The sequence below is a fragment of the Podarcis liolepis genome, assembly GCF_965112155.1.
Source record: "Podarcis liolepis genome assembly, chromosome: 2".
Classification (NCBI taxonomy): Eukaryota; Metazoa; Chordata; class Lepidosauria; order Squamata; family Lacertidae; genus Podarcis; species Podarcis liolepis.
Window position 1 is genome coordinate 126,235,267 of NC_139555.1, and position 13,091 is coordinate 126,248,357.

The 13,091-nt window shown below is 50.6% G+C and overlaps 1 protein-coding gene across 7 annotated transcripts in view; it reads right to left on the reverse strand.

The window, feature by feature from the left end:
• The window catches only part of LOC310701296 (uncharacterized protein), a 95,161-nt gene that overhangs the window by 18,110 nt on the left and 63,960 nt on the right, over nt 1-13,091 (reverse strand). For 4 of the 7 annotated variants that reach the window (XR_014522984.1, XR_014522985.1, XR_014522987.1 and 1 more), the window contains one exon: nt 3,375-3,444. The exons of 2 other annotated variants lie outside the window; for them this stretch is intronic. The gene's annotated coding sequence lies outside the window, so the exon portion shown is untranslated. Of the gene's footprint in view, nt 1-3,374; nt 3,445-5,827; nt 5,955-13,091 lie in introns of those variants that run through there. One more of the 7 variants, XR_014522986.1, reaches the window with a different exon arrangement.

The following is a 13,091-nucleotide window of genomic DNA, read 5'->3' on the forward strand; positions in this document are numbered from 1 at the left end:
TTTATTCACAAAGATCAAGTGGGCTTTCTTCCTGACCGACAACTTAAAGACAATGTAAGACACCTTGTAAATGTAATAGAATATTTGGAAGTTAGAAATGAAGTACCAGCGGCGTTAATATTTATTGACGCAGAAAAAGCATTTGACAATGTGTCGTGGCAATTTTTATTGAAAAGTATGGAAGCAATGGGGGTGGAAGGTTCATTTATGAAGGACATAGAAGCAATCTATTCTAATCAGACTGCCAAATTAATTGTAAATAATACTCTGACAGAGTCTTTTGACATTATGAAAGGCACGAGACAGGGATGCCCTTTGTCTCTGTTGCTGTTCATAATGGTCTTAGAGGTATTAGCAGATAAGTTACGAAAATCACCAGAAATACGAGGAATAAAAATTGGAACAAAGGAATTTAAACAGAAGGCCTATGCCGATGATCTTGTATTATCTTTAGAGGAACCACGAATAAGTGTTGGGAAAGCATTGGAGGAATTAGAGGAATTTGGTAAGCTATCAGGATTTAAACTAAACAAAACAAAGACAAAAATGATGGTTAAGAACATGGATAGAAAAGAGACAGAACAGCTGGAACAAAAGTGCGGAATTAATGTGGTGAAAAAAGTAAAATATTTAGTGATTTGGCTAACGACAAAAAACATCAACTTATTTAGTGACAATTATACCCCAGTATGGAAAGGGATTAAAAGAGACTTGGATATTTGGAATAGATTAAAGTTATCCTGGAGCGGAAGAATGGCAGCGATTAAAATTAACATTCTACCGAAGATGCTGTTTCTCTTTCAAACGATTCCTGTTATTAAAGGGTCGTCTCAGTTTCGGGATTGGCAAGAAGTCTTATCAAGATTCATATGGCAAGGGAAGAGACCCAGGATAAAATTTCAACTATTGACTGACAGGAAGGAGAGAGGAGGATTTTCACTACCAAATTTGAAATTATATTATGAGGTGTCTTGCTTGTGCTGGATAAAAGAATGGATAATTTTAAAAAATACTGATTTGTTGGATCTTGAAGGGTATAATAATAGATACGGGTGGCACTCCTATCTATGGTATAATGTGAAAATACATAAAGGTTTTACAAACCATATTTTTAGGGGTGCCCGATAGATGTGTTAACAATAAAAAAAAAATATGGAGGGAAAGAGAGTAACTTATGAAGATATATTAGTGAAAACGGAGAATGGGTGGAAATTAAGACCATATGAGAATATAACAGATGGATTTACGGGATGGCTACAATATCACCAGGTGAAATGGTTTGTTAAAAGAGGATAAAAAAATGGGATTCTGTGAGAAAAAGTCCAAATACCAGATAAAAATTTTGGAGGGCAGAACAAAACTCTTGTCTAAAATGTATCATTACTTCCTGGAATGGGACACTAAGGATGAGTTAACAAAAGAAGTCATGATAAAGTGGGCGGTCTTTACGATAAATGGGTAAGATTATGGAACAAAGGTATAAAGTTTACAGCGTGCTCCAGCTTAAGAGAAAATTTAGGAAAAATGATGTACCGGTGGTATATCACCCCAGTTAAATTGGCAAAAATGTACAAATCGAGCAATAAAGCCTATTGGAAATGTAAACTAAAGGATGGGGATCTCTACCACATGCGGTGGGCATATGATAAGATGAAAAAGTTTTGGGATCTAATATATAATGAACTGAAGAAACTTTTTAAGTATATATTCCCTAAAAAACCGTAGGCTTTCCTATTAGGGATAATAGGGGAGGAGGTGAAAAAGGAGGATCGTAAACTATTTCAATATGCTACGGCTGCAGCTAGGATCCTCGTGGCTCAAAAGTGGAAATTACAGGAGACCCCAACAGTAATGGAGTGGCAGACTAAATTTTTTGAGTATACAGAATTAGCTAAAATGACTTAAAACATTCGAGACCAAAAAGGGACAAAGTTTGAAGAAGAGTGGGGTAAATTTCTTGCATATATAAGAATTAACTGTAGAAGTCTAAATACTGTAGCAAGGTTAACATAAATCCTGTGATGTGTATAGAAGGTAAATAAGAATCTGCAAGAGAAGATATAAAGTAAGAAAACCGAAGCAGGGAAGGAAGGAAGTCTGTGTGTGAACTTGCGCAGTGTAAATAAGACGACATAAAAAGATGACTGTAAAAGATTAAGTTGTATTTATGTTTGTGAAAAATCAATTAAAAGATCCTAAACCTCTGCTGCCTTGCGTGAATATCTTCAGGAAAAGAAGAAGCTAAGAAGTAAACCCTACACGAATCGGGAGTGGAGTCCTTAAGATGATTGTGTTGGAGTGTTGTGGGTATCAAGGAGTTAACACTATGCTAAGTGGAAATGCTGACTCAGTTTCATGTGGGGCGTCAGCATCCCAAGAGATGGTCTATAGCCAGCTAGTATACAGAGGTATGCTTGACTTCTCCACACTGGCTTCTCCCCTGTATGTAGGAAGGCTGATTTGTGGAACTTTATGATGCTGCAGGACTGCAGCTGGAATAAAGCCCTCCTTGCAACACAGCTGGACTCCTGAGTGCTTTATATGGAGCTTCTATCGGTCCAAATACATTGCAACATGTTGGGTGGAGTCCTTGTATGCCTCCTTCCGGTAACTCCTGGGGCCAAAGATATTGCTCTGCTTCCCTTTGGACCATATCAAGAAGGTTGAGAAGGTAGGGCTGCCATAGGTCTGTCCCCCCCCCCCGGGAATCGAGGAGGATTTTCACAAGATCGGCAAAAGGTCCACCCAGACGTATGGCAAGGCTGCCGTTTCTTGTGAGGAGAACCAGAACTTACAGGGTTCTACGGTGAGGTGGGGCACCTCTGGCCCTCCAGATGTGGCTGGACTCAAAGCACCATCAGCCCAAGCAAGGATGGCCAACGACCAGGGATGACGGGAATTCTACTGGAACAACACCTGGAGGGACACACTTTCTCCATCTTCCTCCTCCTCTGAAAACGCTAAATATCTGTATTGTTCCCTCCTTCCTCCGTGATGTGTAACATCTTCCTGATACACTCCAAGCAACTGCACACATTCCCTAATCCTGCACCATTTACTTCCTGAGGCTGCTCCATTGTGTCCACCTTCTCAGAACCACCCACCATTTCAGTAGCACTCCTTCAGTTCCCAGCTATTACTCTCCCTCCCCTACGGAGGAATTATTCATCTGAATCCTAGGGGCTGGGAGTCCTGAGTGGGGAGACAGTTGTTGGCCCTGCTGGGGGGGGGGGTTCTCCTTGCCTGGTCCTTGTGAGAAGAGGATGATGGACGAGGTGGGCCCTGATCCTAATCCAGCAGGACTTTTCTCATGTTCCCACAAACTGAAACGAGACCTACAAGATACAGTCTGCCAGGCAAGAGGAAGGACATACCTCTCAAAGTCTCTGTATTTTTCTGTCTCAAGGAAGAAGTTGAGCTCAGACTTGCAGATCAGATTCTCTCCTGTGCGGAATGAGTAAAATGGAAGTGCTATTTACGTCACTGGAAAAGTATTCAAAAATATTCATGTGTTGAAGAAAGTCTAACAAAGTAGCTGGTGTCCCATTAAGGGCTAATAAAAGGTTTATGGTCTCAGCATTTGTGGGCTGCAGGCTGAGGATGTGGACTGTGGACCAGGAAGACTCGCAATCTCCATTATCCTGAGAGTCTCTTTGTAGATTTTGCATAGTTATTTTAGAATTCCTATCGCAATATCGGTTCATGAAAAGTTACGGATGGAGAAACTTACACGGTTGCTGTAAACTATCACCCCACACACAAACTCACTCACATACAGTCTGTAAATTTGGCAAGTTCCCAACCCTTTCCTGTAATACTGGCAATTCCAGGCTTGCAGATGCACAGCCCTGGGAGTAGAGCCTCCAGCCACAGGCATCGTCTATCATGGAAATGCCCCAGACTGGGGCGGATTATGGATCTTTGGATGCTGATAGATTGTATCTCCGTTTGTAACCCACTCTGACATTGCCTACAAAAAATAAAAGTAATAGAAATGCTTTCAGGATATACTTACCGATAAACCCTGAAAACCTTTTTGTAGCATCCTTCTCCCATATTCCTTGATTGGTATATATACAGTGGTGCCCCGCAAGAAGAATGCCTCGCAAGACAAAAAACTCGCTAGACGAAAGGTTTTTCCGTTCGCGATTTGCCTCGCAAGACGAATTTCCCCTATGGGCTTGCTTCGCAAGACGAAAACGTCTCGCGACTTTTTTTCTTTGACTAAAAACAAATACATGTTTTGTTTACAAAGTTAATTTATTTTCCCTTAAATTTTCGAACTGCTCTTTACAGTATGTGTGACTTTAAAGAGCAGTTAATAAACTGTTGTTGTACCAAATTTGGCTTTGTTTGGACTTTTTTTGACCATAGGAACGCATTAATTGATTTTCAATGCATTCCTATGGGATTTCGTGCTTCGCAAGACGAAAAATTCGTTAGACAACAAAAATTGCGGAACGAATTAATTTCGTCTTGCGGGGCACCACTGTACATCATCAGCACCACCACCATCAATTAACCATGCAGAGGAAACACTGAAGACTGGGAGCCTGAGAGAGAGGGAAAAGTCTCTGGCTACTTCCTGGGCGGGGCTTCCAGAAGCAAAGAGCCGCTTTGGAGAAGGCCTCCTCCTCCCTCCTCCCTCTCAGGACCTTCCAGCTTTTTCTCTCTTCTGCTCTCCAAGGTGGACCAAGGGTTTGACTTGGTATAATGCAGCCCACAGCCATCAATGCAGTAGCTTTCGAGGACCAGTGGGGAGAGGATTGAGCTTCCATGGGGGGAAAGGTGGGGGAATCAGTGGAAAGAACCCCACCATCAGGGACAACTCTCTCTCTCTCTGGTCGACTTGAAGGAGTGGCAGATTCCTGGGCAGGAGGGAGAAGCCAAGGCAGACCCACCACCCGAGATTCCTCCTCCAGCGCCCAAGGATGGAGACATCTCTCCAAAAGGAAGAGTCTTCCTCCCTCCCTCTCTGCTCGGCTGGCCTTCTATCCCCCAGGGATGCTGCCATTCCTCCCTCAGCCCCCCATCTTCCTCTGCTCTCCTCCCTCCATCCCACTCTCCATCCGGAGGGGCCTCCCAAGACGGAGATGGGGGGGGTCTCTATCCAGGCCGATTTCACTTCCTTTAACCCTTTCGTGGCCTCCGTCTCTCCCTCAAGGCGCAGGGATTCCTGCCAGGGGGGGAACGGCAGAGGGCGGGGGGCGTCATGTTTGGGTCCTGGGATCAAATCCAACCCTGCTTGGGGACGGGGGTCTTCGTGGGGACCCCCTTGGTGGGCATCACGTTTCAGTTCAGGCAAGAGAGCCCGGGGGGGGTGCAGGGCAGTTCAGCCTCGCTTGAGCCCCCGGGGGAAAGAGACGCGTGTGGAGGGGAGGGCGCTGCAAAGGAGAGGGCAGCTGGATTGCATGGATCGGGGGCCTTGAGCACCTCCTGGACCCCCAGGAAAAAGAAACATGGGTGGTGGTGGGGGGGCCCCAAAGGAGATCCTGCCACGCAATCCCTGCAGGTGTTGGGCCCCCCCTTCGCAGCAGGATTGCGGGGATCGGAGCCCCTGCTTATGAGGCCCAGGAGAGGGGCTTTTTTGCGGGCAGGGGGGAAAAACTAGGCTGGATTTCCCCCCCGAGTCAAAGACCCAACTGGAGACATTTGCGTCCCCACAAAGACATCCTCAACGGCGCCCTGCTGGAGGCGCCACCTGGTGCAAAAAGCCAACCCCCCCCCCGGCTAGCCCACCCCCATAGCTATGGCTCTGTTTCCGGGAGGGGTCTCTGTCTTTCCCTCTCCCCCCTAAATCGCCCCCTTTCCCACGCAGCCTCTTTACCTCTTTGGCCTCTCTGGACCTCCGCCTCCCTTGCTCGCTGTTCCGGGTTCCCTCCCCGCAATAGAAAGCGGAGTGGGGGGGGGTGAGGGGAACTAGTCAACCCACACCCCTCCTCCCCTTCGGGAAACCTCCCCCTTTCCACTTTGCCCCCCCCCCGGAAACTGCAGGCGCGCGCCTCTAGAGCTACGTTGGCAGAGCAGCCCCTGCCTGTGTTGGGATGGAGACAGGAAGAGATGGCGCTGCCTTTGGCCTCCTGCTCTTGGGGCTCCGTCGGGAAATGGCCCCCTCCTCCTCCCCCCAAGTCGCCTCTCTCCCCACAGCGGAGAGTGGAAATGGGGGCGGGGGCGGGTGGCTTCCTATTTGTGTACGAGATGATGGATTTATGTTTCCCTCCACAGCAGGGTGGCAGCTGCACACTTATTTTTTCCTTATTTACAGTACTTTTGTTATTGTATCATTTCAATAGAGTTAAAATAAAAAATTCCTTCCAGTAGCACCTTAAAGACTGTTAAGTCGTGGGTTGACATAGCAGCCGGCACAGCGATTTCTTCAAGTAGCTCTTTATTATGGTAAGCTGGAATAGAACTGACTGCGAACAGCTCAGCCGGCCTGTATTTATAGGCAGCCGGCTGTCAACATTGTAACCACAACAGCCCAGAGTTCCCGCCTAAAATAACTGCCGCGGACCTGAGTGAAAACTATCTACAGACCTGAGTGAAAACTATATACAGTATCCCCCTGTTGGCCCAGGTGAAACTACACTACATAACACCCCTCCCCACCGAGATAAGGCGTTAGTTACAATCGTAATGGTTTCCTTATATACAGCACTACGCGTAATGGTTCAATTAAGCACAAAAGCATATCGGGTACATTTCCCATACTTAGACCAACAGTGATACCTGTCCAACAACATAGTCCTTTAAATAAGTTGGGCGCTTGGAAACTCTGCCAGACCGCCGGGGACTGGTAGCCAAGTCCGGAGGGCCACACAGTTCTCGCTGAGGCTGTGGTGCGACCCTAGGTGGCGTTGGAACCAACTCCCCTGGATCCGCTGCTGTGGGTGGAGCCTCCGCAAGTGGAGTGGTCTGAGTCTGTTCTGAAACGGCTTAGTTCGGCTCCACGCTGGCAGTTTGCGAGGGAGGTGTAGGTGGGGCCTCGCCATCTGTATGTGTCTCTTCTGGAGCCGCAAGCGCAGTTGGGGGCACCTCGGTAGTGTCCAAGTCCCCAACCCTGCGCCTAAGCTGGTCTATGTGCCGTCGCCACAAGCGTCCGTCTTCGAGTGCCACCTGGTACGAGCGAGGTCCAGTGACTCCCACTACTGTGGCTGGCACCCAAGGGATGTCCCCCACATAGTTCCGGGCAAAGACCTGGTTCCCTGGGACAAATGACCGTGGTGCGTTGGCACTGCCTGGGGGTTCAGCCACGGCAAAGTCTGGGTGTAGCCGGTCGAGCGGTGACCTGAGGCGGCGGCCCATAAGCAGTTCAGCAGGACTCCTCCCTGTGGCCGCATGAGGGGTGATGTGTTGCACGAACAAGTATTCGGCGACCCGCTCATGCCAGTCTCCCCGGTCCAGGCGCGCCAGTGCCTCTTTTGTCGAGCGCACCATTCTTTCCGCTTGCCCGTTGCTGGATGGATGAAAGGGTGCCGTTAGGGCATGGCGGATGCCCAGTCCCAAAAGATACCGCTCAAACGTGCCTGACGTGAACTGCGGTCCGTTGTCAGAGACAAGGACATCAGGACACCCATGCGTTGCAAACAGGCCTCGCAGCACCCGGATGACAGCTTCGGTAGTGGTGGAGGGCATCAGGGCGACCTCCAGCCATTTGGAATAGGCGTCCACCACTACCATAAAGGTCCGGCCGTGAAAGGGGCCAGCCAGATCGATGTGCACCCTCGACCAGGGTGTCTTTGGCGTCTCCCAGGTGTGTCCCTTAGCTGCCGGTGGTGCAGGCCTCGACTCCTGGCACGCTTGACAGGCGGACACCCAGGCAGTGATGGCATCATCCATATTAGGCCACCAGACGTAACACCGAGCCAACGCCTTCATTTTGACAATTCCCGGGTGGCCAACGTGCAGAGCCTCCAGGACGCGCTGACGGAGTCCCTGGGGAATCACGACGCGGTCTCCCCACAGCAGGCAGCCGCGATGAGCTGAGAGTTCATGTTGTCTGGTTGCGAAGGGCTGGAACATAACAAAGACCAACTAAGTTAGTTCTTGGTATGAGCTTTCGTGTGCATGCACACTTCTTCAGATACAGTGTGCATGCACACGAAAGCTCATACCAAGAACTAACTTAGTTGGTCTTTAAGGTGCTACTGGAAGGAATTTTTTATTTTGACTATGGCAGACCAACACGGCTACCTATCTACTACTGGATCAATAGAGTTAAGTTGAGAGTCTTACGGAGACTCTTCCTGGCTCCTCAAAAAGGCCAGAAGAACAGGAAAGGCATAATCCATGTCTGCTTAAGACTGGGCTAGGTAACAGGGAGGCAGTAATAAGACGCAGGGGCCATACTGATTTATTACAATTATTTGTATAGTTTAAATAATATACGTATATACGTATGTGTGACTATTATTGTTTATTTACACGATGAAACATCAACATAAAAATCTTCCCTAAGCTGGGTTGCCTTCATAAATATATATCAATATTTATTTGTTTTCCAATGATTGTTTTTCCTATGTCTTTAGCAGTTGTCTTCCAAAAAGAGTGGAAACCCAGGTTTGTGAAACCCTTGTGTACACAGTGGTCTGCTTGCAGGAAGACTCTCCAGAAGCATGACTGAAGAATTAGTTCAATATTATTATTATTAACCCCAGCCATTCTGGATGGCTTCCAACAGAATATTAAAAATACATGAAAACATCAATCATTAAAACCTTCCTTAAACAGAGCTGCCTTCAGATGTCTCTAAATGTCAGATAGTTGTTTATTTATTTGATACATGATGGGAGTGCTTTCCACAGAGCGGGCGCCACTACTGAGACGGCCCTCTGCCTGGCTCCCTGTAACTTCGCTTCTCACAGTGAGGGAACCGCCAGAAGGCCCTCAGAGCTGGACCTCATTGTCCAGGCAAAATGATGGGGGTGGAGATGCTCCTTCAAGTCTACTGGGCTGAGGCCGTTTAGGGTTTAAAGGTCAGTACCAACACTTTGAATGGTGCTCGAAAACATACTGGGAGCCAATGTAGGTCTTTCAAGACTGGTGTTGTTATGTGGTCTTGGCCGCTTCCAGTCAACTGTCTAGCTGCCGCATTCTGGATTAGTTGTCGTTTCCAGGTCACCTTCAAAGGTAGCCCCACGTAGAGCGCATTGCAGTAGTCCAAGCGGGAGATAACTAGAGCATGCACCACTCTGGAGAGACAGTCTGCGGGCAGGTAGGGTCTCAGCCTACATACCAGAGGCAGCTGGTAGACACTGCCATGGACACAGAATTGACATGTGCCTCCAGGGACAGCTGTGAGTCCAAAATGACTCCCAGGCTGCACACCTGGTCCTTCAGGGGCACAGTTACCCCTTTCAGGACCAGGAATTATCCAATCTTGCCTGCCCTGTCCCCCCAAAACAGTGCATCTGTCTTGTCAGGATTCAACCTCAATCCATTAGCCGCCATACATCCTCCAACCGCCTCCAGGCACTCACACAGGACTTTCACCACCTTCACTGGTTCCGATTTGAAAGAGAGGTGGAACTGGGTATCATCCGCATATTGATGAACACCCAGCCCACCCCCTTGAAGATGTCTCCCAGCGGCTTCATATTGATGTTAAAAAGCATGTGGAAGAGGACGGAACCCTGTGGCACCCCACAAGTGAGAGCCCCGAGGTCCAACACTCATCCCCCAACACCACCTTCTGGATACGACCCAGGACAAAGGAGAAGACCCATTGCATAACAGTGCTGCCAGCTCCCAGCTCCTCTACACGGTCCAGGAGGTTGTCGTGCTCAATGGTATTAAAGGCCCCTGAGAAATCCAGCAGAACTAGGAAACAGCTCTCACATTTGTACCTAGCCCACCAGAGATCATCAACCAGCGCAATCAAGGCAGTTTCAGTCCCATAGTGATGCCTGAATCCCGATTGGAAGGGATCCAAATGGTCTGCATCCTCCAGGTGTGCCTGGAGTTCTTCCACAACCACCCGCTCACTCACCTTGTCCAAGAATGGAAGATTTGAGCAGGATCTTCCCCTAAACCCAAAGGAAGAAGCAGCCCTGGGGCTGCCACATGGTGCCTCTGAGCGAAAATAGGCTCACGAGGAGACTTCTCTGGTACCTGCAGCCCCTCCTTCCCCGTCTCAAAGTAGAATTAGAAAAAGTCTTTTCATTATTCAATTGCAGTATGAAGAAAGCACTGTGGGAGTTAAGTTGTGGGTGAACATATCAGACGACACAGCGATTCTTCAAACAGCTCTTGTTTATTCACAGGCCAGAACATGCTTCCTGTCTGTGCCTTAAGTCCAGTTGCAAAGGTGGGGAGAGGATTTCCATCCTCAATGCCCAGAGGTAGCTGGTAGTTCATGTGGGATGTAATCCATTGGAACAGTCCAATGCAACATTCCTTGTTTCCCGAGAGTGGGCACAGGCAGGGGGAGGTTACCCCAGTCAGTGTAAATTCCTGTTCCACTGGTCTGGAGCATCCTCCCCCTGGGAGATGGGCGTGGCCCTGGCTGACTCCATAAAAGAGCCAAATCGCGCAGCCATTTTCTCTCTCTTGCTGCCATGCTGCCCAGGAAGACTCCCTGAGTGAGTGCTTGTGGGCCCTGCTCTTGCCACTTACCATCTGGCTTGGGGCGGGGCCTGGGGCCTCATAAGGACTGTGTGCTGCTCGCGGCCTGCTGCCCAGGAGGACTCCCTGAGTGAGTGCTTGAGGGCCCTGCTCTTGCCACTTACCATCTGGCTTGGGGCGGGGCCTGGGGCCTCATAAGGACTGCGTGCTGCTTGCGGCCTGCTGCCCAGGAGGACTCCCCTGAGTGAGTGCTTGAGGGCCCTGCTCTTGCCACTTACCATCTGGCTTGGGGCGGGGCCTGGGGCCTCATAAGGACTGCGTGCTGCTTGCGGCCTGCTGCCCAGGAAGACTCCCTGAGTGAGTGCTTGAGGGCCCTGCTCTTGCCACTTACCATCTGGCTTGGGGCGGGGCCTGGGGCCTCATAAGGACTGTGTGCTGCTTGCGGCCTGCTGCCCAGGAGGACTCCCCTGAGTGAGTGCTTGAGGGCCCTGCTCTTGCCACTTACCATCTGGCCTGGGGCGGGGCCTGGGGCCTCATAAGGACTGTGTGCTGCTTGCGGCCTGCTGCCCAGGAAGACTCCCTGAGTGAGTGCCTGAGGGCCCTGCTCTTGCCACTTACCATCTGGCTTGGGGCGGGGCCTGGGGCCTCATAAGGACTGTGTGCTGCTTGCGGCCTGCTGCCCAGGAGGACTCCCCTGAGTGAGTGCTTGAGGGCCCTGCTCTTGCCACTTACCATCTGGCTTGGGGCGGGGCCTGGGGCCTCATAAGGACTGTGTGCTGCTTGCGGCCTGCTGCCCAGGAAGACTCCCTGAGTGAGTGCCTGAGGGCCCTGCTCTTGCCACTTACCATCTGGCTTGGGGCGGGGCCTGGGGCCTCATAAGGACTGCGTGCTGCTTGCGGCCTGCTGCCCAGGAAGACTCCCTGAGTGAGTGCTTGAGGGCCCTGCTCTTGCCACTTACCATCTGGCCTGGGGCGGGGCCTGGGGCCTCATAAGGACTGCGTGTGGCTTGCTGCCTGCTGCCCAGGAAGACTCCCTGAGTGAGTGCTTGAGGGCCCTGCTCTTGCCACTTACCATCTGGCTTGGGGCGGGGCCTGGGGCCTCATAAGGACTGTGTGCTGCTTGCGGCCTGCTGCCCAGGAGGACTCCCCTGAGTGAGTGCTTGAGGGCCCTGCTCTTGCCACTTACCATCTGGCTTGGGGCGGGGCCTGGGGCCTCATAAGGACTGTGTGCTGCTTGCGGCCTGCTGCCCAGGAGGACTCCCCTGAGTGAGTGCTTGAGGGCCCTGCTCTTGCCACTTACCATCTGGCTTGGGGCGGGGCCTGGGGCCTCATAAGGACTGCGTGCTGCTTGCGGCCTGCTGCCCAGGAAGACTCCCTGAGTGAGTGCCTGAGGGCCCTGCTCTTGCCACTTACCATCTGGCTTGGGGCGGGGCCTGGGGCCTCATAAGGACTGCGTGCTGCTTGCGGCCTGCTGCCCAGGAAGACTCCCTGAGTGAGTGCTTGAGGGCCCTGCTCTTGCCACTTACCATCTGGCCTGGGGCGGGGCCTGGGGCCTCATAAGGACTGCGTGTGGCTTGCTGCCTGCTGCCCAGGAAGACTCCCTGAGTGAGTGCCTGAGGGCCCTGCTCTTGCCACTTACCATCTGGCTTGGGGCGGGGCCTGGGGCCTCATAAGGACTGCGTGCTGCTTGCGGCCTGCTGCCCAGGAAGACTCCGTGAGTGAGTGCTTGAGGGCCCTGCTCCTTCCTGCCACTTACCATCTGGCCTGGGGCGGGGCCTGGGGCCTCATAAGGACTGCGTGCGGCTTGCTGCCTGCTGCCCAGGAAGACTCCGTGAGTGAGTGCTTGAGGGCCCTGCTCCTCCCAGCCACTTACCACCTGGCCCAGGGCGGGGCCTGACAGGCCTCACTAGGACAGTTGTTACTGCCGGAGAGGCACAGAGTGTTTTTAAAATGTTTAAAAAAAATTTTTTCTGGATTTTTTGTATGTGGGGGGTGGGATTGATGTTTGGTTGGGCTTGGGGAATTATTATTTTTTTATTCTGATGTTTTTGTAATTTTTATATTTTTTGTTTGTATTGTTTTATTGGTTTTGTTTGTTTGTTTAAGGTGTTATTTTGTTTTTAGGGGGAGGGGGCAGGGCTGCCGGGGAGTGGGCCCCAGCCCACAAAATGGCTGGGGCATGTTCCACAGGGGGGGATGCACTGGGACAACTGATCTCAGTGATCACGGGTAGGAGGAGGAGTTACGCTAAGACCAGACCATGTCATTACAGAGGAGGCAGGTTTAGTCGTTGTCTGAGGACTATCCCTGCCTCCGGGTCTGGTCCTGTCCGGACGGATACTAGAATCAGCAAGGGATACCCACATGGCCTGAAGGTGCTGCTGTGCAATGCCAGGTCAATGATTCAGAAGACCACTGCCATCCATGACTTGATCATGGATGGAGGATTTGACCTGGCTTGTGTAACAGAGACTTGGTTGGATGAAGCAGATGGGCCTGTTCTTGCCGCTGCTTGTCCACCAGGTTTCT